This window comes from Podarcis tiliguerta (assembly GCF_965153285.1).
Source record: "Podarcis tiliguerta genome assembly, chromosome: Z".
Classification (NCBI taxonomy): domain Eukaryota; kingdom Metazoa; phylum Chordata; class Lepidosauria; order Squamata; family Lacertidae; genus Podarcis; species Podarcis tiliguerta.
In genome coordinates, this window is record NC_139553.1 from 10,996,780 (window position 1) to 11,021,909 (window position 25,130).

A 25,130-nucleotide genomic window follows, 5' to 3' on the forward strand; every position below is an offset into this window, starting at 1 on the left:
CTGTGGCATTCAAATCCATACCGCTGAAATGACTGGTGGCCAACTTAACACCTTTGAATACTAGGTCATGCTACCATGGGTTAGAGCTCAACATCAAGCCTTCCAAGTGGTGATAGTGGTGGTGAAGAAGACTTTCTTCACTGCCTCTGTTGCATCCCCAGAAAACAGTACCAGGATACTCTTTCAGGTGGTCCAGAATTTAACAGATCCACCTTCACACCAGGGTCTGGTGAGGACTCCAAGATCTCCTGTAATGACTTTGCGAAGTTTTTCGCAGATAAAATCACTCAGATTCAGAGCGAGGTAGATTCCACCGTGGGGGCAGGGCTGGGGTGGGAGAGTGCCAGAGCTATGTCTAGTCGGGTGGTGTGGGATCAATCTCTGTTACCTCCGATGATGTGGATAGGCTGCTTGGACGAGTGAAACCGACCACCTCTCTCCTTGATCCATGCCAGTGCTTTTTTTTTCTGGGGGGACGCAGGGGGACGCATACCCCTAAACATTTTGTGAATCTACGTTTGGCCTCATTGAGGGGTAGTATTTCAATATGAGTAGGAAAATGAGAGTATCCCTAAAAAAATTTTTTTTAGAAAAAAAGCACTGATCCTTGCTCATCCTGGCTCATAAAAGCAAGCTGGGAAGGGCTGGACAATGGGCATTGTGGGGATGGTGAATGCCTCCCTCTGTTATTAAACTGCTTCTTTAAAAAAAAACATATTTAGACCCAGCCATTATGACCAATTATCACCCTGTCTCAAACCTTCCATTCTTGCGCAAGGTGTTTCAGCGGGTGGTCGCTGAACAACTCCAGGCATGACTGAAGGATGTGGACCATTTGGGTCCCTTTCAATCAAGATTCAGGCCCCATCATGGGACTGAAACCGCATCGGTTATGCTGGTTGATGATCTCTGGGGGGCTAGGGACAAAGGTGAAAGCTGTTTCCTGGATGATGCCCAGCTCTACTTCTCATTTAAATCAGAACCAGTGAAGGCAGTGATTGTCCTGTGTGAGTGTCTGGAGGTGTTTGGAGGGTGGATGGCAGCTAACAGATTGAGACTAAATCCTGATGACAGAAGCATTGTTTCTGGGGGACAGGTATACATCCTCGGGTATAGGATACTCCATGGTCCTGAATAGAGTAACTGTGCGCCTAAATAACCAGATGTGCATCCTGGGAGTCATTTTGAAATCACAGTTGTCCATGGAGGTACAGGTTAATTCTGTGTCCAGGGCAGCTGTCTATCAGTTCCGTCTGGTACACCAGCTGAGACCTTACCTGCCCATAGATTGTCTCGTCAGGGTGGTACATGCGCTGGTTATCTCCCGCTTGGACTACTGCAATGTACTCTGTGCGGGGCTACCTTTGAAGGTGACTCTGAAACTACAACTAATCCAGAAACTGGGGACTGGGAGTGGCCACTGGGACCAAATAACACCGGTCCTGAAAGGCCTACATTGGCTCCCAGTACATTTATTTCCAAGCACAATTCAAAGTGTTGGTGCTGAACTCTAAAGCCCTAAATGGCCTTGGCCCTATATACCTGGAAGGAGGATCTCTACCCACATTATTCAGCCCAGACATTAAGATCCAGCACCAAGCCTTCTGGCGGTTCCCTTAATGTGAGAAGTGAAGCTACAAGGAACCAGGCAGAGGGCCTTCTTGGTGGTGGCACCCGCCCTGTGGAACACCCTCCCACCAGATGTCAAAGAAAAAAAAACAACTACCAGACTTTTAGAAGACATCTAAAGGCAGCCCTGTTTAGGGAAGCTTTTAATGTTTAACAGACTATTGTATTTTAATATTTTGTTGGAAGCCACCCAGAGTGGCTGGGGCAGCCCAGTCAGTTGAGCGGGGTACAAATAAAACACCACCAACAACAACAACATGTGAAGTTTATTTGAGGCTGAATTTCATAGAAACCATGGTTTGACATTACTTCTGAACCAATCCAACAATGTTTCAAAACAATTATTTTGTTTTTATCCTTTTTTTAAAAAAAGTTTTATTTAAGACCACTTAGGGATCATATTTTTTAAAAAATAAAGCAGTACATGAATCTTGTTAAATCCCCCCCCCCCTATATAGCATAAATATTTTGAACACCATTGCAGTGTGGTCAAAAAGAATCCAGTCAGCATCTGATCCAGAAGAAGTTCAAAGCATAATCACTTGCGTTTTTCCCTCTCAGCCAGTGTTCATCAGCAGCTGGCTTCATTAAGTAAAAGCAGCCTACTTCCCCCCACCCCTTAACATATTTGGGCGCATTTTTAAATGACACTTTCAACAGCTTTTCTCTCAAGATTATGCTGGAGACAGATTGTCAGGAATGAAGCAGGGATTGGGGAGAGATCTGGTGGGGCAGGAGGGAGGGAGATGAGGAAGAATCCGAGGTGAACATTCCAAAGCCATTACTCGGGAGCAAACACACCTCCACATACAAGATGAGAGGGCTTTGGCTGCGCTTTGCCTAGAGGTGTAAGGATAGCTGTGGATGGCTAATAAGGATCAATGCAATTGGAGACATCTGTTTTGCTTTTCATTTTTCAGTGTTATTAGTGCTTATTGGGACATGGCTCAGGAATGTGAGCGGCTCTTTTGAAGTCTGGAGTGGTATTGTAAGGCCAGAGGCATTTTGGTGGCGTGCCGATGACCCCACTGGCTAACCTTCCTGCAAAGCACCCCAAATGCAAAGGGTAATAATAATAATAATGACTTCTGTTGAAACCAGGGAAAGAGAAAGAGACAGTGGCTTGCAGTTGATGGTAGTCCTGTTCCATGTAGCTCCATTGAAAATAATGGATAGAACTGAGAATTATTCATTTCAGTAGAAATTAGGCCACATTCACAGCATACATTTAAAGCACCGCTATACTGTCATTGCAACCCTCAAAGAATTCTGGGAGCTGTAGTTTATTAAAGGTTCTGAAAGTTGTTAGGAGGGTCCCTATTTCTTTCACAGAGCTACAGTTTTCAGAATTCCCTGTGAAGAGGGATTGGTTGCTAAAGCTTTCTGGGAATTGGAGCTCTGGGTCTCCTAAGGACTCTTGGCACTCTACCAACCTCACTTTGCTCCTTCAACCTCACTCTGCCCCCATTCAGACCCCATCTGCCTGCCTTTTGCTTACAACAAGTTCAGGGGGTGGCAAACTCCTGACAGCTTCTTCCTTCATAGTCTCAGACTAAGTTGAGTATATTTGTCTCCCTTTGAATCAAGCATTTAACCCATCAACTTTCAAGAAATGTGCATTACTAGGGCTTAGATGAAAGTTCTTGGAGAACCTTTGACTTGAAAATAGGAGTGCATGGTGATTTTTTTAAAAGCCCTATTTTGTTACTGTAAATCTTGGTTCAGTGGCAGAACATATCTCACCATTGGCCATCACCCATTGTGTCTCAAAAGCCTACCATTACCTTTTGTGCTGCCCCCAGTAAATATCCCTCAATATCCCCAGTCTTATAGAGTCTCTTTGCTCTTTCTGCTCAATTCCAGTTTCCACTGGCCCCGCCTCTCCTACATTGAACCTGCCCGCTTAAACATGCAAACATTTCATTGGATGTCCACTCTCCTATCTGTTCTGAACAGGGAAGAAATGCAGAGAACTTCTGAGTGAGGATGGTGGTGACTGATGGGGAACTTGGTTGCTCCATTTTGTGGTTCCATCTCCCCCACTGCTCTTTTCCATGTGGCAGCCATCATGCCACACTCCATGGCAGTCATTGTGTGTTATGTCATGCCCCTGGGGAAGCCATTTTGTGACTGGCATGCACAACACGTCCTCAAAATTCTAAATGTCCCCACAGCTGTAAAAAGTTGCCCACCACTCATATGTCACCGTTCCCCATGGCAGCTACCTGTCATGACCTGTTTGTGCAGCACTGACCTGGGCACAGAGTTGGAGGCTGTAGGGGTACCAGATGGAGGAGCTGAACCTGGTTCAGGACTCAAAGCTGAGTGCAGGAAATAGGGAGGCCAATTGCGCCTGAGGCAGTTGGACAATAATTCCCAGTAGAACCTTCCAGACCACCAGAGCCTGTAGGGCCAGAGCCTGGACCCTCACAGACATCTTCCCCTGGTCCTGAAGAACCAGCTGCCTCCCACTGCAATCACCAGAAGGAAGACTATGGAATGAAAGAGGAGTACCCATCTTCATGCCGGAGGGTTGGCCCTTTCAGGCTCTGAAATTCTCCACAGGGCGATGGAGCCTAGAGGAAGGAGTCTGGAGCCAGAGGCTTAAATGTCTCTGTCTGCTCCCAGTCTTTCCTAGAGCAAGTTGCTCACATGGAGCTGTCCGTGGTCCTCCAGCTTTGCCTCTTTACACACAGGTTCTGTCATCAGACCTGAACATGACACTCCCAGCTGGCAGTAAGCCCTTTTCCTGGCACTGGCGGGGGACACTGCCACAGCAGTGGGGTCTGGCAGCTGCTGATGCATGCCACGTGCTGAATCCAAGCCTGTCCTGAGAGGTGATGCAACGGGGAGTAAAAAGTGCAGAACAGGAAAGGCTAATATTTACTTATTTATGAGGGTGATTGATGAGACATTCAGAATGGAACCAAAAAGAAAATCAATGAGTGTGCTAGGAAATAAAAGCCACAGGAAAGGCTTTATTCTCGTTTTTAAGCCAAAATGGCCTGAATTTGTTTGTTTGTTTAAAGAGCTGTACCCAAGAATAAATCCCATGTTTCTGGGCCTGAAGATGGAAATAATTGTTCCTTTTAATAACAACAATAAAGGCAGATGTTGGTAGGGGGAAAATGGTGTGTGTGTAAAATGCCCCACAGAGATTATTGGCTGCTGTTTTCAGAAGCCATTGCGATGGAGCTTTTCTGTAGGAATTGCAAATTGCCCTTTGTAGATTATCACTCTCTCATAGGTCTGTGTTCAGAAGGTGGGGTGGGGAGTGGGGGACACACAGTAAAACAAAAGATTGGGAATTTAACAGCACTGTGGAGGTCTCCTGAGCAGAAGCAATTTAGCAAAGAGCGATTCTTCTCCATGTGGGGCAACATGGAAAATTATTACTGTAAGAACCCTTAACCCAACCTCCAAGAGCTTGTTTGGATTTCCTGTCTTTCTGAAGTGGTAGGGCTCCCACATCCTTCCCCCCCTCTTTTTTAATTTTAAATCTGGCAGAATCTACATGTTTCCTTGCAGCGAGAAGACCCTGGCTATTCACGACTCCTTCTTTTACTCAGATGTAAGAAATCTGTCTTGTTTAGATCGTGTAGATCATGGCCAATGTTCTTGGATACCCCTAGTGGTCAGATTGGGGAACCATAGTGTTCAAGCTAAGAGTTTCACCAATCCCACATTCAAACCTTACATTTAACACACATTGATACCATTTTAAACCATCATGGATTCACCCCCAAAATTCTGGAAGCTGTAGTTTGTTAAGGATGCTAAGAGTTGTTAGGAGACAGAAAGTGACAATTCAAAAAATGACTTAACAATCAATCCCTCTTCCCAGGTGAATTGAATTGAATTGGGGTAGCCAGTGTGGTGCAGTGGTTAGAATGTCGGATTAGGGCCTGGGAGATCAGGGTCCAAATCCCCACTTGGCCATGAAGCTCACTAGGTTTGACCCAGGGTCAGTCACCATCTCTCAGTCTAACCCAGTGGCGTAGCGTGGGTTGTCAGCACCCAGGGCAAGGCAAGTAATTTGCGCCCCCTAACCCGTGGATTTGCGCCCCCTAACCCTAACCCCCAGATGTTGCGCCCAGTGCGGCCGGCCCCCCCTGCACCCCCCACGCTACGCCACTGGCCTAACCTACCTCACGGGGTTGTGTAGATTAAATGAGGAGGGGGAGAACCAGGTGTATCATCTTGAACTCCTAGGAGGAAATGGTGGGATATAACAACAACAACAACAACAACTTGGAACAATTTCTAGTACATCTTCAAGTTCATTCTCTTCATTCTCTTCAAGACCATAATTGTTGAGGCGAAATAATTAAATAATACATTCCACTATGTCTGTGTTCTGATGTTTTCTAACTTTCAAAGCACATTCTTTCCCTCAAAGGATTCTGGGCACTGTAGTTTTTTAAGGGTTGCTGGGAATTGTAGCTTCATGATGGGCAAACTGCAGTGCCCAGAATTCTTTGAAGGAAATAATGTGTTTCCATTGTGCTTTAAAAAGTGATGTGTGCACATAGCCTTAGTGTGTGCACTCTGCCTTAGCCAGTGTGGCGTAGTGGTTGAAAAGTATTAAACTCGGACCATGGAGACCCAGGTTCAAATCCTCACTGGTTGACCAGAAGTTTCTAATATTCCAAATTCTTGGGGGAAAAGAATTTGGATGAACTTGAATTGAATTGTGAATTGAATGTGTTTGTGAAGTGATATCAGGTTGAGCTTGAACTAGAACTAGGTTCTTTTTAAAACGAACTATCCCAGGCATGTACGATTCCCCTTTTTATTAGAACCAACCACAGAGTGATGTAATGTTTAGCATTTTGGCTTGAGAAACTTGGGTTCACATCCCTGATGTTCACTTGGTGAGCTGAGACCAGACATTGTCTGAGCCTAGTCTGCTCAACAAAGTTTGCCTCCAGCCTGCTGGTATTTTGCAGGCAGCATTTAAGTGCATCCCAGGAATTTAGGTTTGTGCAATTAAAGCAGATTAAAGTGCTCTGTCTCCGTAGCATAACAAAACCAGTAAACAAGAACCAAAATGATCTAGGGGAATGGAGCAACTGCTCTACAAGGAAATATTGCAGCATTTGCAGCCTTTTAGTTTAGAGAAAAGGGGCAATGTGACAGAAGTGTATAAAATTATGCATGGCATGCAGAAAGTGGATTGAGAAAAGTTTTTCTCCCTCTCCCATAATACTAGAACTTGTGGAAGGCGAATGTTGGAGGATTCAGGACAGATAAAGGAAAGTACTTCTTCATACAGCAGAGAGTTAAATTATGTCACTGCCACAGGAGGCAGTGATGGCCGGTGTTATGTACTGAAGTTCTCACCCTGGGCCAGCAGGGGGATACTGTAGATAGTTATGCAAATGAGGGATCGAAAGTGGCGTTCAGTGATTGGATAGTTTTAGAAAGTTGTTACAGTTACGTGGTACTGGAGCTCTATATAAGCAGGCTGACTGAGCCGTTCAGTTCTGTCCTGGCCTGTGAATAAACAAGAGCTATTTGAAGAATTGCTGTGTTGTCTGATATGTTCACCCACAACTTAGCAGCCACCCACCTAGATGGTTTGAAAAAGAAGACTAGACAAGTTCATGGGGGTAAACGCTATCATTGACTACTAGCCATGCTTTTACTCGACGGTTGGAGGCAGGAGTGCTTCTGAATACCAGTCTCTGGAAAACAGAGAAGAGAGTCCTCTTGTCCTCTGGTTTTGCTAGTGGGCTTCCCATAGGCATCCAGTTGGCCTGATCCTGCAGGGTTGTTCTTAACTGCTTATGTGACCACTTTTTTTTTTAATGGACTTTTTGTTGTTAGGAAGGTTATCGGGGAAAGTGTGTGGTTAACAGGAAAGTGAGTCAACATGAATACTCATGATATAACCTCCCCCCCCACCAAAAATAACCCCCTGAATCGATGCTCAATAAAGACCAGACTTAGCCTCTGTTTAAACTTTTTGCAAGCAGATCAGGGTTGATGCTCAATAAGCAAGTCAGCTGGAGGAACCCAAAGAGATCAAGAGCCTGGTCGGGCCTGTCCTCCAACTCTTTTAAGCTTCACAAGGACTGGAAAATATCGCCTCAGCAGTTGACAACATCACAAATACTGTAATGCCATCAGGCTGCTTCATTGGGAGGGGTAGGGAGCAAGGCTAACTCCATCAGCTCTGCCAACTTCAGTTCTGATGACTCACCACATGGGGCAGTCATGCACACAGACAAGGTGTCCTTCTTGGTTCTAGGCCCAGTGGCTTCTGATAACAGTTCAGTACCAGGGCAGATGAAACTAATGATTGCTTAAGCTTCAGGGCCCCTGATCCCAGAGGGCCCCCAGAAACAACTTTAGTCTACATTGCTTAAAAATATTGAGTCGCAGGGCTCAAATTGATGATTATTTTTTGTATATATTTCAACAAAGTTTGAGAGTCAGTAGCACAGATGTTGTAAAGGTGTGGTGATCTGTCGTGGAACAGCCCCGCTGAAGAGGTTAACTGTGGTTACCCAGACCTTGTTGCTGATTGTGAAGGGGCTCCCATGACAGTTCAAGCTTCAAGGCCCCCCAAATTTAGGTCCGCCCTACACATCTGTGATTTTAACCTTTTTTAACTGTCAGGGTAGGGGTGGGGGGCATAGTTGGGGTTTTGCCCTGGCTGAAGCCTCCAGAGGGGTGCCATTAAGGGTCCCAGCTTGTGTGTGTGTGTGTGTGTGTGTGTGTGTGTGTTTGTGTGTAAATGTGCATGGGTGTGTCTGTGTGTATCTTTGACCCAAGTGAAATAAAGCCTAGTTTCACCTCCGTTAACTGTTGTAAATTTAAAATGTTCATAACTCACCCAGAGATCTGCTGGTAAATACTAATAAATTTTATTTTCTCTCTCCATTTTAGGACCTTTTTTAGTGTAGCTTGTTTTTTTTTTTAAAGTTAGAATTATTGCTTTAGCAATTATATCTTTAGCATTTCATTGGTTTTATCAGGACTCCCATCACCCTCTGTTCTTGGAATTCCTCAGCTATTTTACCTGAGGGAGAGCCATGCCACTTTGACATGTTTTTACCCATAACTCCTTTCTGATATGTTTCTATGTTAATCTGCTTTTCTTTCTTTTTTCAAAGTACATTTAGGCATTTTACAGAGCTACAATTCCCAGCACCCTTAATGAACTGCAGCTCTCAAGTCAGGATTATTAAAGTGCTATCATAGTGCTTTAAATGCAGGGTGTGAGTGTGATCTGCACCAGGGATAGTCAATGGGATTCCAACTCTCATCAGCCTCAAGTCAGCAGAAGCAATAGTCAGGCATGTTAGGTGCATACCCTCCAACATTTCTCTGGTGAAAATAGGGACATTCTATTCTACATTAGGAAGCTTCTCCTGCGTTTGATGTTGCCAAATGCATGGGTGTCATATACCTATTGGTCACCTTGAGCCAATTACAACCTCTCCAGCAAACCCACCTCACAGGATGGTTGTGAAGAAAAAATGTGCAAGGGAAGGGACCATGTACAACAAATTCCACCAATAAATGGAATGAAATAAAATTTTAGCTGTAAGCTTCCTTGAGTCCCTGTCAGGGGAAAAGGTGGGATATAACAACAACAACAACAACAACAACAACAGAGAATGCTTGGGAACATACCAGAGAGTAAATTCTATTGAAATCAGTGGGACTTACTTCTGATTAAAAATGCTTAGAATTGCAGTGTAAAGCTGTCTAGTCTTTACCCAGTTACCTGGGAAAAAGCTCCATTGAATTCCATGGGACTTACTTCTGAGTGCACAGTGTAAGAGTTCATTTACAATAAAGGAATCAACACTCCCTGGGCTTCCTAAGAAGTGAGTGGCTGCTGAAGCATTGCAGTTTAAGAATTTAAAGTGGATTGGTGACCTTTTCCTTCAAAATTATAGGAAGGGCTTCATACGCCAGCACCACCATTGCCTTCATTTAGTGCAAGAATTTTATTTTCAGGATAAACAGGACTCTGTTTTTGCACCCACCGTCCTGCCCACAGCATTTTTAATTGTTCTCTGAAATGTGGAGGGGAGGAAAAAGAAAAACTGGGACATTTGGGGCTTGAATCAGAAACCAGAGCAGCTTCTGTAATTCCAGGACTGTCCATGGAAAATGGATACTTGGTGGATGTAGCAGCATATGGTGGGACAACCATGTTTCATGTCCCTCTAGGGGGCCTTAGGAGAGGGAGAAAATGGCAGTTTCTGGGAGGAGCTCAAGCAGTGGTGAACTTTTTTACCACTCACAAAACTCTCCCCACCCCTCCTCCCAAAGATGACAATTCTCTGTTGAGAGCTTCCTTCAAATACCAATCTTTATTTTTAGTAATTGGTTTTATTATGTTTTAGAAAACATACAATAAGCATAGAACAATGTAGACACATTAGAGTAATTTCTGCAACCACCTTTGGAGTGGTATTACAAAAGTTCACATCACAGAATATCTGAGGAAGCATGCAGTGAGTCATAAATAAATTTAAAGCGTATGTCCAATAAAAGCAAAAGTTCTTAAGTGAAATGTAGGCTATTAAAATATGCCCTCCACAATGTAACCTGACTCATTGGGAGTTGAAGTAAATATCCAACCTGGTTCACATAAGAAATGAAAGGCCACCATTATTGCATCAAATCTGTATTTTTTATTTGAAGCACCTGATTCTGGTAAGAAGATCTTTCTGATAATGTTGCACACTATATTTTGTCCAACCAGCCTTTCATAGAAAATCCAACTGGTTTCTAGTGGCTGGTTATCTCTGCTCGTGCGGCTGTCAGCAGAAGAGCCACCAAGTCATGGTGGTTTAGCTGGGAGTCATCAGCAGAAATGAGTCATTAAAGGCACTGGTGCTAGATTGCATGGGATAATCTCTCTCCCCCCACCCCACCCACAAATTCTGCCACCCAGAAGTCCTTCACAGAGCAACACTGGTAATAGATGGTAAAAACTACGTTATTCCTTGCACCCTTCTCCAGCACTCCCTTGGAATGTTAGGATTTTGAAGAAATGTTGGTGTCAACTCCAGATGAAACAGACATGAGGTTAATGTGAGGAACACATACACACACCCCTACCCACCTAAGGGATTCTTGCTTTCGTCCTCTTCCAAAGTAATAAATACATTACAGCTGTCTCTTTCCTTGCTACCAGAATTTGCTTTGAGTTCTTTTATGGAGGACATTAGTGTTCTTAATGCAAGTCTTCTCCAGTATCATAAATTGCCAGGTTTAATGCATTAACAATATAGAGATAAGTATCTCATTCCACTCCCCCCCCCCCTTTTCTTTTAGCAGCTGTCAACCAACAAACAGCATTGAGGAGTATTTATGAATTCCAAAGCCCTGGAGGAGCAACATGAACCTTTAAATTACTTGTACATCTGACAAGGCCCTTTACTTAAAATATTTTCACTCCTGCCTTCGTGTATCTAATTTATTTACATTTTCTACATGTTGCCACCCTGCCTGATTATTGGGCATCCTAGGCAATGGACAACAAACTGCAGTGCTATCATATATCCAGTGGAGGCTGGTCTAATTGAGATGCTGCCCCACCAAACTCAGTCTGCACTCTGACACTGCTCACCTGCCTGTCTTCTTACTTACAACCAGTCCAGGGGGTGGCACTGCCTGTCAGTTTTCTTCTCCTCAGTTTCACTGTTTCCCTAGTAAAATTTTCAGGGAGGAAGATGGGGGACAAAACTAAAATGAATGGGCTCAGCCTCTGATTGTCCATGGCTTGGTCCATCATAGGCTGTAGTTCCACCTATTGTTGGGCTCATGGCCTTTCATCCCACCATTCCCAATAGGCACCAGTTCCCACTGAATGTATCACAGTTCAATAGACCACAGCATCACCATGTCCAGAGGAGCCAACCTCAAGGAAACACACCAAAATGTCACAAAGGAATGTCTCTTCTTGAGCTCAAGGACAGCAGAAGAAGGCAAACTGAGGAAGCGCTCTGTGGTAAGGGCATAAGAGCAGCCCTGCTGGATCAATGTAAATCAGTGGTCTTCAATAGGTGGGTTGGGACCCACTACTGGGTCACAGCCTGATGTAAGGCAGGTCACAACAGCAGCCCCCACCACCATGCAAATATATGGCAAAGTGTTGAGAAAAGGGTCCCCAGGTACTCATTTGGACTAATGGTGGGTTTGAAAAGGTTGAAGGCAACTGGTGTAGATGATGCTGAGCTAGATGGACCAATGAGCTTCTCTTGGCATCCCTTTTTATTATGCATTCATGATGATTTGTGCTCACAATGGCATCAGGGCAGTTTTTTCAGAAGCCATTTTGGTGTATAAGCAGTTTGTTTGTTTAACAAACAAACAAACAAACAAACAAACAAACAAACAAAAGCTTTGGGGTGGTTATGCTGCTTGATTTCCAGTTAGTGTACATCCTGTAACTTCCTGCAGAAATCCTGTTGTGTTTTTTTTTAATACAGTCATACCTTGGGTTAAAGACACTTCAGGTTGCATCCCGCGGCGACCAGAAGTAACGGAAGAGGTTACTTCCGGGTTTTGCCGCTCATGCATGCGCAGATGTCACACGCGTGCGCAGACGTGGCAAATCATGACCTGCAGACGCAGGTTGCGTTCTGCTCATGATGCGAATGGGGCTCCGCAACGGATCCCGTTCACATCCAGAGGTACCACTTTACCATAAATGTTCCAGTTTCTTTTCTCTCATGCTTTTGTTGTGCTATAGCACAAAGAGTTGCTTGTGGCACCATATGGCAATAGGGTGCTAACATTGCAGAAGCACTGCGGAACAACCAATAAAGTGGAAATGATGTGTGAGCAGTCTAGGATGAATCCAGCACAAAGTCTCTATGATTGCATCAATGATGTCTTTGTCCAAGGCAGCTTCTTGTGTTTGTCTGAAATGCCCCTTCCCAATTCACCACCCATGAAGGGGTAGGACACCCCCCATGCCCCTACCCCCCCCATACAGTCCTAAAAAACCCTCTCTTCTCTTTCTCTACTTCCCCCCAACTCCTCTCCCCACCCCAGCTGCTGTTTTCTTCCTTGGGGTAGATTGCACAACCTCACACTTGAATGGGATGCCTTCCAACAGCAATTGTCTATTTTTCTCCTCCAAGATTCTCAGGTGCAGCAGGAAATGGCAGTGTATTGCACAGCTTGTTTTTCCTATACTTTCCTTTTGGAATGTGCGTTCCAAATCAGCACATGGTTGGAATATACTGGAGAATATACTGCTACCAAGGAGAGAGGAGAAGGAGGGAGAGGGAGGGAGTGGAGACATTTGCCAAAGAGACTGTTAAGGGGTGATGAAACAGGAAAGCTTTCAACAAAGCCTTCTGCGGCCAGAACTCCAGCCCTAATCAGGTGTTTGGGTGAATGCAAGAACGTGCTTAGAAGCCTGCTGCAATTGAAAACCATTGATCACTGGGAGGCTTCTAACCATGTTAGAATCTGTCAATTATAATTTCTGGCCAAAGCTGTCAATTTTAATACCTCTAGGCTTCTCATATTTTCCAATCTTAAATTCAGTTCTCCACATTTCCACATAGGTTTGTGATTATTATCATTTAATTCCTGATGAAAATTTATCAGCATTTTAGTGCGAATTTATTTTAATATACAGATGTTTGTATGCAATGTTGCCTAGTACAGACATTTTTGCATAGCAATTTCACAATAATACCATGTATTTGGTATGTTATTTTTGCGTACACATGCATTTTTGAGCATTCTAGTATATAAGCAACCTTCCATGCCTCCAATCAGTAGAGGACAGGGTTGAACTTATAGACCAATGGCTCGTCTATTCCAGCATCCAGTAGCCACCAGGGTTTCCCAATAGGGAGCCCTCAAGCAGGACCTGAATGCAACAGCAACTCTCCCTTCCTGAAGCTTCCAGCAACTGGTATTCAGAAGCATTTATGCCTCCAACTGTTGGGTTAATTTTTGTATTTGCAAAAGTGTTTTTGATATCCTGCATGAATTTGCTAAATCCTCTTCTGAAGTCACAAATTAGTAGCCATGACTGCCTCCTTTGAAAACAAGTCTCATAGTTTAACTATGTGCTGCATGAAGAAGTCCTTTCTTTTAGCTGTCCTGAATCTTCCTAAATTGGATATCCACAAATTCTAGGGTTGGGGGGGTGGCGGCACCATGCATAATTGTATAGACTTTTATCATACCACCTCTTACTCTCCCCCCCCCCAAACTTTGAAGTCCCAAATGCTGCAACCTTCATACAGTAGTTGCTCTGGCCCTTGCTCATTTTGGCTGAACATTTTCTGGACCTTTTCCAACTCTGCAATATTCTATTTGATGTCAGGTAGCCAGAACAGTACACAATAGTCCAAAGGTGGCCACAACAAACAAACCCCACAATATATGTCCCTCAATTTGTCAAGTCCCCTTGTAAAGCCATCACTTCCCGGTGTCTTTATTCTTGCTCTTTATTTTTAGGGTAATACCTTTGGTGGGAGACATGTGCTCCTTCCGGGGTAGCTTGCTCCCCTTTGGTCCCCACCCTGTGCTCAGTTCTCACCTGTGGCTCCTAGAAGCTGTCAGCATGCAACAGCAGCCACATGCTGGGAAATGGCTTTGATTGGTCGCCTAAACCAGATGAGGGTAGCCGGTGGGTCTGAAATCCTTCCCCTGTATATGAAGACAGGCTCTGGTTCATTGAATGGATGAGAAAAATAATGGGTCCATTGGGAAGTGAGGGGCAGATGAGGCTCGTCAACCTAGGAAGGCAGCTCATCCTGGAGAAAGACAACTCTATTCCTAAATCTCTGCTGCCTTGCAGGATCATAGCTGTCAACTTTCAGATTTGAAAATAAGGGATCAGCAGCCTCGAAAATAAGGGATCAGCAGCATACCGTAACTGTCAATTTTCGGATTTGAAAATAAGGGATCAGCAGCCTCACCTATCCTGGAGACAGTCTACGGGATATCTAACAAACTGGGATAGCAGTGGGAAACAGTGCTGAAATAAGGGAATTTCCCACAAAAAAAGGGAAGGTTGACAGCTATGTGCAAGATATCTTCAGGAGAAGAAAAGGCTTAAGAGTCCCTAAGATGATTGAGTGGCACTTGGACACCTCCTCTCGGCAACTCCTGCAGCCAAGCTGGTGCCAAAGTATTTCTCTGCTTTCCTTTGGACCACATCAATGAGACTGAGGGGCATGTGTGTCTTTTTGCATGCGCAGCCCAGAACCTCAATACACACTGCCTAGGTTTGCACCCCAGGTAGGTCACATTGGTGCTGCTAACACAGCGATTTGACTTTACTTCAATCTCTAGTGGCCCCGCTGGTTGCTTTTAAGTGGAGTTTTTTTTTTTTAATACCAATCTCTGTGTGTATGTGTACACACACACACACACACACACACACACACTTTCATTGTTAAATCACATCTGGATGTTTCATGGGAGGCAATTCATAAATGAAATGAAAAGACATGCAACGAACTGGCACTTGTAATTCAGGGTCCAAAGACCTTCTGTAGACTGTATGCAAATAATATGTCCTACCATTGAGCTATGGCAGCTGTTGCTGGGCTCCAACTCCCATCAGCCCCAGCGAACATTGCCAAGGGTCATGGATGCTGGAAACTGTAGTCAAGAAACATCTGGAGGGCTGCAGGCTTCTTTGTCTAGAGCTTTGGACTCTCCACCCCCACAAGTGGGCACCCCCTTTCCAAAAATGTGTGGGATAACCAGCCTCATATAACCAGCACATGTTAGTCTAATTAATGCATGAAAGGGTTAATAACACATTTTGTAATTTTAAATCTGTGCTGGGGTTCTCTCAACAAACAGTATTTGCTTCAAACCTGGATCTTGGCATCCAGGAATTTTTTTTCTACATCTATTTTCCCCTTGTACCAGCAAAATGGCCTTTAGGCCCTGCACTAGCACAAGCGTAGGGAATTTCAGGCCTGCAAGCCAAATGTGGCCCTCCAGGTCTGTCTATGTGGCCCTCAGGACTCTTCCAAGACTATACCTCCTCCCCAGGCCACACAGCCTCACTCCAGGCCACACCCTTCACTGATTTTGCTTTGCACCTTGGATGTGTTTTGCCTGTAAGGAATATGCATTTGAGCTCTGGTAATGGCTTTTGCTTGTCTGGATCAGGGGTTCCAACTTGAATATAATATTGAATCACATGATATGATTTGAATAGCAATGCTTATTAACTTTGGGGGCCAAAGGGACATTGGCCCCTAGGAGTTGGTTCCTATGGCCTGGATGAGGATAGGGAGAAGCTAGCTTACTGTACAAAGGTAAAACTGACTGCCCTTGCTCTGTTCACTCTTGACTCTAGCCCTGTCTGCCGCCGCCATGTGACACCCCCCCCCCCCATGAGTGGCTTTGATCTGAGTGGTTTTGATCTGAGAAAGGTTCCCTATCCTCAGGTTGCCAGACATCCTGAAAGTTATTGAGCTTTTTTTTAGGAAACCACCAAAATTGTTGAGTCCACCCCCCAAAAAAGAAATGCCAAAAAAACCCTGCAATGATACAGTAATGCCCTACCCCAGCTCTAGCACAAGCTAAAGGGCCTGGAGATCAAATCCTATGAGGACATTTTAAAGAAGTTTTGTATGTTTAGCCTAGAGAGATGATGATTAAGAGATGATATTATAGCCGTTTTCAAATATCTGAAGGATTGTTATATAGACAAAGGAGCTACATTGCTTCCTGTTGCTCCAAAGGGTAAGAACCTAAAGCAATGGGTTCAAATGTTGAGGAAAGGACTCCAATGAAACATTCGGAAGAACTTCCTGATGATATAAGCTTTTTGTCAGGTGGAACTGAGTGCTTCAGGAGGTGGTGGCCTCTCCTTTGGCTAGGTACTTTTAAGAGGAGGCCTTTCAGATATCCTGTAGCAGCAGATTTCTTGCATCAGCAATAGGGTTGGACTAGATGATCTTTGAGTTCCCTTCTAACTTTTGCAGCCTTCCTTTTTGCACAGTCAACTGTAGCATTTTGGTGGTTCCCCATTCTTTCTTAAAGTAAAAGGGCTCCCAGTATGTTTCCGAGCACAATTCAAAGGGTTGGTGCTGACCTTTAAAGCCCTAAACGGCCTCGGCCCAGTATACCTGAAGGAGCGTCTCCACCCCATCGTTCAGCCCGGACATTGAGGTCCAGCTCCGAGGGCCTTCTGACGATTCCCTCACTGCAAGAAGCCAAGTTACAGGGAACCAGGCAGAGGGCCTTCTCAGTGGTGGCACCCATCCTGTGGAACACTCTCCCACCAGATGTCAAAGAGAAAAACAACTACCAGACTTTTAGAAGACATCTGAAGGCAGCCCTGTTTAGGGAAACTTTTAATGTTTGACACACTATTGTATTTTAATATTTTGTTGGAAGCTGCCCAGAGTGACTGGGGAAACTCAGCCAGATGGGTGGGGTATAAATTTATTATTATTATTATTATTATTATTATTATTATTATTATTATTAGCAAGGGAGATCCTGAAGAAACAAAGGGTTGTCACCAGTGCTAGATCTCCTCAGAGCAGACCCATAGAAGTTTAATTGACATGAGGCAAACTCAGTTGGCTGCAACCCAGATGAATGGAAAAAGTAAGCCTGACATTTGGTTTCCAATGCAAATGTTGATGGTTAACTGTCAAACACAAAGGGAAGACATGCGGCGAGCCATTCTGGGGGTTTGATCCTGCTGATTGGAGTGGCTCTTGATCCCACACAGGTGCCTGGAAAATGACAGGCTCTTCAGGTTCAGAAAGAAAGAAAAAGCATTAGCAATCTTTTGTAGGCAACTTAGATGACTTCTGCCGATAGGATGGGGCCCTTGAGGCTTCCCACGCCCACTGCTGGCAAGCCCAAAACACTGACTCATGACGGCGAGCCCTCTGGAAGCAGGAGGCGGCAGCTCACAAGATGAGAGGGGAGCTTTCTTCTCCGTGACCCAGTTTACTACCTGTTGTAGAGTCATCATCTGTCCTAGTGGTGTGCAGTGGTGGGTTGGTGTCCATGGGGGCAGTAGCATGGAAGGCAGGGAGCCCAACATTAGGTGGTGCCAGAGGTAATAACATGTGAACTCAACCCAGTTTTCTCCCTACCAAGTTCTACAAGGGTAGCCCTGAGATGGAGGAGGAGGAAGCTGATAGTCAGATCCAGTTCTTGGACTGGTTGTAAGAAAGAAGGCAGACAGATGGACAGACAGAGGTTGGTGGGGCATTTGCCTGAATGAACCAGCCTCCACTGGTTAGTGGTATGCAGCAGTGGCTGGTCCATGAGGATTGGTGGGACAGGAGGCAGGGAGATTAACATAAGGTTAGCAGACATCCCTTTTTCCCAGGGACAGTCCCTGGATTTACAGATCAATCCCCATACAAAATCCACTGAAGTTGAAAAGTGTGCCTGGATTCATTGAAAAAAATATGGTAACCTTAGACTAACAGTAGATGGAACCAGAGCCAATGACAGGAGGAGCCACCTCCAGATTGGTCGTAACTAACAAAGCAGGCTATGGGCAGAATGAGGTTGGTGGGGGCTTCTTCCATTAGCCATAATGGACCAGGCTCCCTAACCGTGTGTGTCACATGATTCAAAGAGGTCTGTGGAATGAAACTGGGAACAACTAAGAGATAACATGGTTGGGTCAGTTCATCCTTGGACTCTGAAATCTTCTGCCACTGTAAACCTGGTAGTCATGTTTGTGCTATGAGGTTCTTTTTAAAATAAATGTTGACTATGTCAAATATGATGACCACTCCCCTCCCCCTTTACCTGGCCCTACATCTGTGCATGCACAAGAGTTTGTGCTGCTCTGAGATGACTACAAGAGGCAGGTAGCTCAAGAAGGTGGTGCAGTGAAGTTCTCACTGTTCCATAACCAGATCAGGGCTTCAACAGGATCATCAGCTTTCTTCACTGGAAAATCCCCAGAGCATTCAGGAACACATCAGGTTCCATCTGTCTCTGAGGATGGGCTATTCCAGGGGGTCCACCACCCAAACAGAGGGAATTGCTTCTGCCTGTCCAAAATTTACCAGATAATGGTCTGAACATGTCAAGGGAGTGTACTGCGTGTCCCCATCCTCCATCTATCCCTCATATCATTGGGGCAAAGACTATATCAAAGGTGCGTCCTGGCTGATATATTGGACAGCTTCTGCATGGCTACTGAAGTCATCCAAGGATACCTTAACATGGAGCCCTTCCCGCCTCTGTTCCTTCCCCCTCCCTTGCTCTTGTTAAGTTTTTTGATGGTGTGAGAACCGTCTTTAATGTCCTGAGAACATTGGGAGGAGGTGAAGCCTCAAGGCGCAGCTGCCTTAATCAGTTGTGGAGGATAGTGCTGGGTACCTTCTTTGATGCTGGACATTGTTTTGAGAAAGTGAGGCATTTGGAGGGGGTGGCTAATGGATGGTATGCATGTTGTCTTGGAAGCCACATAGGCTATCTATAGAATTGGACAGTTTGGGCAGAGTTTCTTTGAAGATTGTGCACAGACTAATCAGCCACAGGGCTGTGCAAATTGAGAACCATCCAAGTTGTTGCCCATCACTGCCTCTTGTTGGAGTGATTTCAATAGCTTAACTCACCTGTCACAAGATAAAGACGTTTTCTAGTAAAGGAGATGGTGCTTTTGTGAACAATAACAACACCTGACTTCAAAACTCCAGTGTATGGGAAATGCATCCAGAAGCCAAAATTTTATCAAGGAGTTAGTGATCTAACATGGAGCCCTTCCTGCCTCTGTTCCTTCTCCATCCCTTGCTCTTGTTAAGTTTTTTGATGGTGTGAGAACCGTCTTTAATGTCCTGAGAACATTCGGAGGAGGTGAAGCTTCAGACGCAGCTGCCTTAATCAGTTGTGGAGGATAGTGCTGGGTACCTTCTTTGATGCTGGACATTGTTTTGAGAAAGTGAGGCATTTGGAGGGGGTGGCTAATGGATGGTATGCATGTTGTCTTGGATGCCACATAGGCTATCTATAAAATTGGACAGTTTGGCCGAGTTTCTTTGAAGATTGTGCACAGACTAATCAGCCACAGGGCTGTGCAAATTGAGAGCCATCCAAGTTGTTGCCCATCACTGCCTCTTGTTGGAATGATTTCAATAGCTAAACTCACCTGTCACAAGATAAAGATGTTTTCTAGTAAAGGAGATGGTGCTTTTGTGAACAATAACAACACCTGACTTCAAAACTCCAGTGTATGGGAAATGCATCCAGAAGCCAAAATTTTATCAAGGAGTTAGTGATCTAACATGGAGCCCTTCCTGCCTCTGTTCCTTCTCCATCCCTTGCTCTTGTTAAGTTTTTTGATGGTGTGAGAACCGTCTTTAATGTCCTGAGAACATTCGGAGGAGGTGAAGCTTCAGACGCAGCTGCCTTAATCAGTTGTGGAGGATAGTGCTGGGTACCTTCTTTGATGCTGGACATTGTTTTGAGAAAGTGAGGCATTTGGAGGGGGTGGCTAATGGATGGTATGCATGTTGTCTTGGAAGCTACACAGGCTATCTATAAAATTGGACAGTTTGGGCAGAGGTTCTTTGAAGCTCATGCACAGGCTAATCAGCCGCAAGGCTGTGCAAATTGAGGCTACCTGGGGGAGTCACTTTGCTGCTTCTTGAGGGCTTCCAAGTGGCAGGTTGAAGTGCATGCTTGATATGAATACATTGCTTGCTGTTTTGGAATAAAATCTTTGATCTTCTCACTCACTTGTGTATTTTGCATTGCTTCTCAATCTCATTTTAAAAGAACCACATTGCCTTTTTCAAGACACCCAGTCTAGCCTGGTGCTGTACCAAGTACCCAGGTAGAAACAGCTGGGTAGGCTCAGGCTCACCTGGCTCACTCAGCCAGGTCTTCATAATGGGAGCCAGATCAGCCCTTTGGTCTTGATAATAGAGAAGGATGGCTGTATTATGGACTGATCTGGCATTCAATTACAGCTCCACCAAACCAGAATTGGTTGATGCCCATTACTGCCTCTTGTTGGAGTGATTTCCATAGCTTAACTATGTGCTAGGTAAAGGTAAAGGTACCCCTGCCCGTACGGGCCAGTCTTGCCAGACTCTAGGGTTGTGCGCTCATCTCACTCTATAGGCCGGGAGCCAGCGCTGTCCAAAGACACTTCCGGGTCACGTGGCCAGCGTGACAAGCTGCATCTGGCGAGCCAGCGCAGCACACGGAAACGCCGTTTACCTTCCCGCCAGTAAGCGGTCCCTATTTATCTACTTGCACCCGGGAGTGCTTTCGAACTGCTAGGTTGGCAGGCGCTGGGACCAAACAACGGGAGCGCACCCCGCCGCGGGGATTCGAACCGCCAACCTTTCGATCGGCAAGTCCTAGGTGCTGAGGCTTTAACCCACAGCGCCACGTGCGTCCCCTAAACTATGTGCTGCATGGATACATTATTTCTTTTATCTGTCCGGAATCTTCCAATACTCAACTTCCATAGATGCACCTGAGTTATATGAGGGGGGGGGATTCTCTGTGTTCTGCATACTATACATAATTTTATGCATACTTTTTGATTTAGGACAGCTTCCGGACACTTTCCCATAAAACTGCTCAGGTAATTTGGTATTTCAAAAATCAAAGAGAACTTCAAAATGTGGAAGCATCTGTTGAAAGCAAAGACAGGTTTTTCCAGCGAACCCAACTCCTCTGCTCAGTGCTCACGAATCAGACCAGGAAGCCAGGGATTCCAATGGTGAATTTTTCGCAAGTCACTTGCTTTGATGCTGGCGGGACGTGGTAGCGTGCCTGGAAATCTGTTTCATTACTGACAAGCTTAATTCATTTCTCTCAGTTTCTTTCTTTTCCCTAAAAAAAAAAAAAAAAAAAAAGAGGGCGGGGGAATTACATTTCTACAAAACCAATGTCTGCCATGCCGCCTGTAATCCGCATTAGCGTAAATCCAAATTAAAAGGCTTCCGAAAGCTATGACTAATCCGATCCAGGCTCTGCAGAGTGATGGGCTACTGCTAGTTGTCACTGCGCTGGGAGGAAGGTGGACAGGTTTATTCGCACCCCACTGATGGATAAATACAGGACAGGAGTAAGGTGTTTGTGTTGGGGGGGGGGCGAGGGTGCGGATGGGGTCAGATGGGTTGCCCAGAATTGTCAATTGCAGGATAAGGAATTAGAACCTCTGTACTCCTGGCAGCTTCCAGCCTTGGCTGATTTTTTGTAACACGGGTGGGCGCTCTTTTCCCTCTCCCTCTCCCTTTATCTCATCTCTCCTCACCCACAGTTGCTGAGGCACCATGTAATCGGGTGAAATTGAAACACATGTCTAGACGCTTAAAAAAAACACCACCACACCACACGCACGCACGCGCGCGCGCACACACACACAGCACACACACAACCCCAGCCATAGCCCACTCTCGAAGTGATTTGCATCCGTGAACAATGAAAAATGATTTTTTTCCCTCGTCAGCAAAACTCCCTCCCTCAACCGGCTCCGCGGAGCCGGGAGGTGGTAAGTTTACACATAATTAGCAGGAAAAAAGCACCGTCCCACTTACCCGTTGTGATGAGTCTTCCCTTGGCAAGGCGACAGGTGATATGCCTGAGAGAAGACACAGCTGGGCAAACGACGCACAAACAAGCCGCAGCTTTGCCTAGGTTGCTGAAGGGGCTTCTCGCTCCAGATGTTGTTTCTTTTTACACATCCAGATTCCTGTCCTCCCGTAAAAGTAATGCTGGCACCAGGCCTGATCCGACGCCGGTAGCGCAGTTTCTCATTCACATAATATCACGGCGGAGGGGGGGGGGGGAGAGAAGGGCGGCGGAGAAGTTCGATTCAGTTCACATTTAAAGGTGACTGTCAAATCCACGCTTTCCAAAACAACTTGGGAAACAAAGCCGTTCTTCGAAATTTCCACTTTTCTGAATTGGCGATACAGTTCTCCAGCCAAACAATATTTACAAAAATGAATCTGTAAGGGGAAGGTGTGCATAGAAATAAATTCCTCTATAGAAATAACACAAAAATGCTTTACATTAGGGGCAAATGGGCTTGCAAAAAGCGGGTGCATTAGTCAAACCTGCATGGATGTAAGCATTGATTTGGAGAAAATTTTCACTAAAATGCTGGTGAAATTTTATGAGGACTTTCATTTTTTAAAAAATTCAAATTGCTACAGAAATGTGGAGAACTGAATTTAAATTTCAAAAAATGTGAAACTGAAGGAAAGAAAATGGATAGATTTGTAAAATGGGTATATCCTTCCATTCCCAGCAAAACAAGATATCTTGATTCATTTCAGTTTGATTTATTGATTTACTGAATTTATATCACACCTTTCCTCCCCAAGGAGTGCAGGAAGGCAAACAGATATACAATATTAAAACAAAAACAAAAGCATTTCAAAGACTGACCATGGAATCATGCAGGATGCAACAAGGTTATCTGGGGTGAGCAAATATGCCGGTATCTACTTATTTCTCATTTTCCTATTCTTAAGTTTAGTTCTCCACATTTCCACAACAGTTCATTTTTCAAGGTGAAAAATAAACAGTATTTTAGTGCGAATTTCTCCAAATAGATCCATTTTTATCTGCAATTTTGCCTAATATACACACTTTATCAGAGCTTGGCCACAGTGCTGTGTGCAATTCTGTTTCTCACGTATGAGCATAGCAAGCTGCCTTAAACCACTGGTCCATCTAGCTCAGTATTGTCTACACTGTCTGGCAGCAGCTCTCCAGGAATTCAGGTGGGCCCCTACCTGGATATACCAGAGATTGAACCTGGGGCCTTCTGCATGCAAGGCAAGCTTCTTCACTTCCCAAATAGGAATATAGGAAGTTGCCTTATATGGAGTCAGGACATTGATCCATCTAGTTCAGTATTATCTACACAGGGTGGGTTAACAATCAATCTCTCTTCCCAGAGAATTCTGGGAACTGTAGCTCTGAAAAGAGGAATAGGTGCCAACTCTATGGGGCTCTGATCCCTCTCTTCCTCTGGTAGCCACCTCCCCCATAGCCAGACACTGTCCCCTTTTCCAGGCTTGCCTCCTGAATTTCAACGCCATTTCCAAGTGCAACTGGGGAGACGTAGGCAAGCAGGCAGGAAGGCTGGTGGGAGAGGCAAGTGAGTTGAAGAAGAAGAGTTTGGATTTGATATCCCGCTTCATCACTACCCTAAGGAGTCTCAAAGCAACTAACATTCTCCTTTCCCTTCCTCCACCACAACAAACACCCTGTGAAGTGAGTGGGGCTGAGAGACTTCAGAGAAGTGTGACTAGCCCAAGGTCACCCGGCAGCTGCATGTGGAGGAGCAGGGAATCAAACCCGGTTCACCAGATTACGAGTCCACTGCTCTTAACCACTACACCACACTGGGTGGGCTGCAGTGAGAGTTGGGCAAGCGGGCAGAAACTTCTTGTGGGTGGGAGGGGTAGAAGGCAAGTGGGCGGGGGAGGAAGGGAAGGCCCGCAACTAGTTGCATGTAGCAGAAGAAGGTGCACTCTACAGAAGTGCAGGGATGTGGGGAGAAATATGGGCAGGTGGGTCGCCCCTCCAAGATGGCACCTATATCTGCTAACAAATTTCAGCACCAGAATTATTGGTTTTTTTGCAGGGGGGAGGAATGTTATGATACTGCTTTAAATGTACAGTGCAGATGGGGCCATAAGTTTACCACTTATGAGAATGAAGACAATGTGTAACAGTGGAAATATGTGTGTGTGTGTCCTCCTTCAGTGATCTCCAGTGCAACCAGAAGTGTGTTCCAAGTACACAAAAGTTACTTTTCTAATCTATAACACACTGGAGGAACCACAAATGGATTTCCCGCTCCTGAATTCCCCTGGGCTACTGATAATCATGTAATGTATTTACAACAAAGGGGTGGGGGTGGGGAAAGACAAATGTTTCCCAAAAAAAGAAGAGGCACTAGGTGTCTGACGAATCTACTTTAAGAGAACTGCTGGGGCAGCTTTTGGATAATTTTAAGGGCGGGGAAGATCCGGGGGAGGGGAGCTTGCATAACTTGCACATTAAGGGGGGGGGGAATCACACTTTTTGGGTGGGAGGCTGGCCGAATGCTTCACATGCTCACAGCAAGTGCCGTGGGGGAACTGATCTTATCTGGCTGGAGCAGGATGGGTGAAAAATGAGCTCCCCCCTCCCCCCACAGGTGTCCCAGTGAGTCATGGGTAATCTTGGGAGAGAACCTAGGCACCTTGCTTCTTGTTTCTTTGACTCAGGAGAGCTGAGCTACCTCCTTCACCTGAGAATGTGCCCTGGAGCATCCTTGCCTTGCAATCTATCTCAGCAACAATTGTTCACACAGAGAGCAAAACTCTCAAAGCTGGCCGTCCCACAGATAACCTCTTTCTCTTCCTGCTTCCTCCCACCCCCCGCCCCTGGCTGCAGCAGTCACATGTTGGCATCACTACACAGGTACACCCACAGCTTATCTTTAAAGCACTCTCCTACCAGTCATTGAGAATTCTGGAGCTGTACTCCATAGAATCATAGAATTGGAAGAGAGAATTGGAAGGGTCATC

The 25,130-nt window shown here is 45.2% G+C and overlaps 1 long non-coding RNA gene across 1 annotated transcript; it reads right to left on the minus strand.

Moving 5' to 3' along the window:
* Positions 1–21,209: 21,209 nt before the first annotated feature.
* LOC310669165 lies at positions 21,210–22,690 on the minus strand. Its single transcript, XR_014507057.1, has 2 exons — positions 22,137–22,690; positions 21,210–21,429 (listed from the first exon to the last, which is right to left on the minus strand). It is a non-coding gene; the product is annotated as an uncharacterized lncRNA (long non-coding RNA).
* Between the last annotated feature and the right edge of the window lie 2,440 nt (positions 22,691–25,130).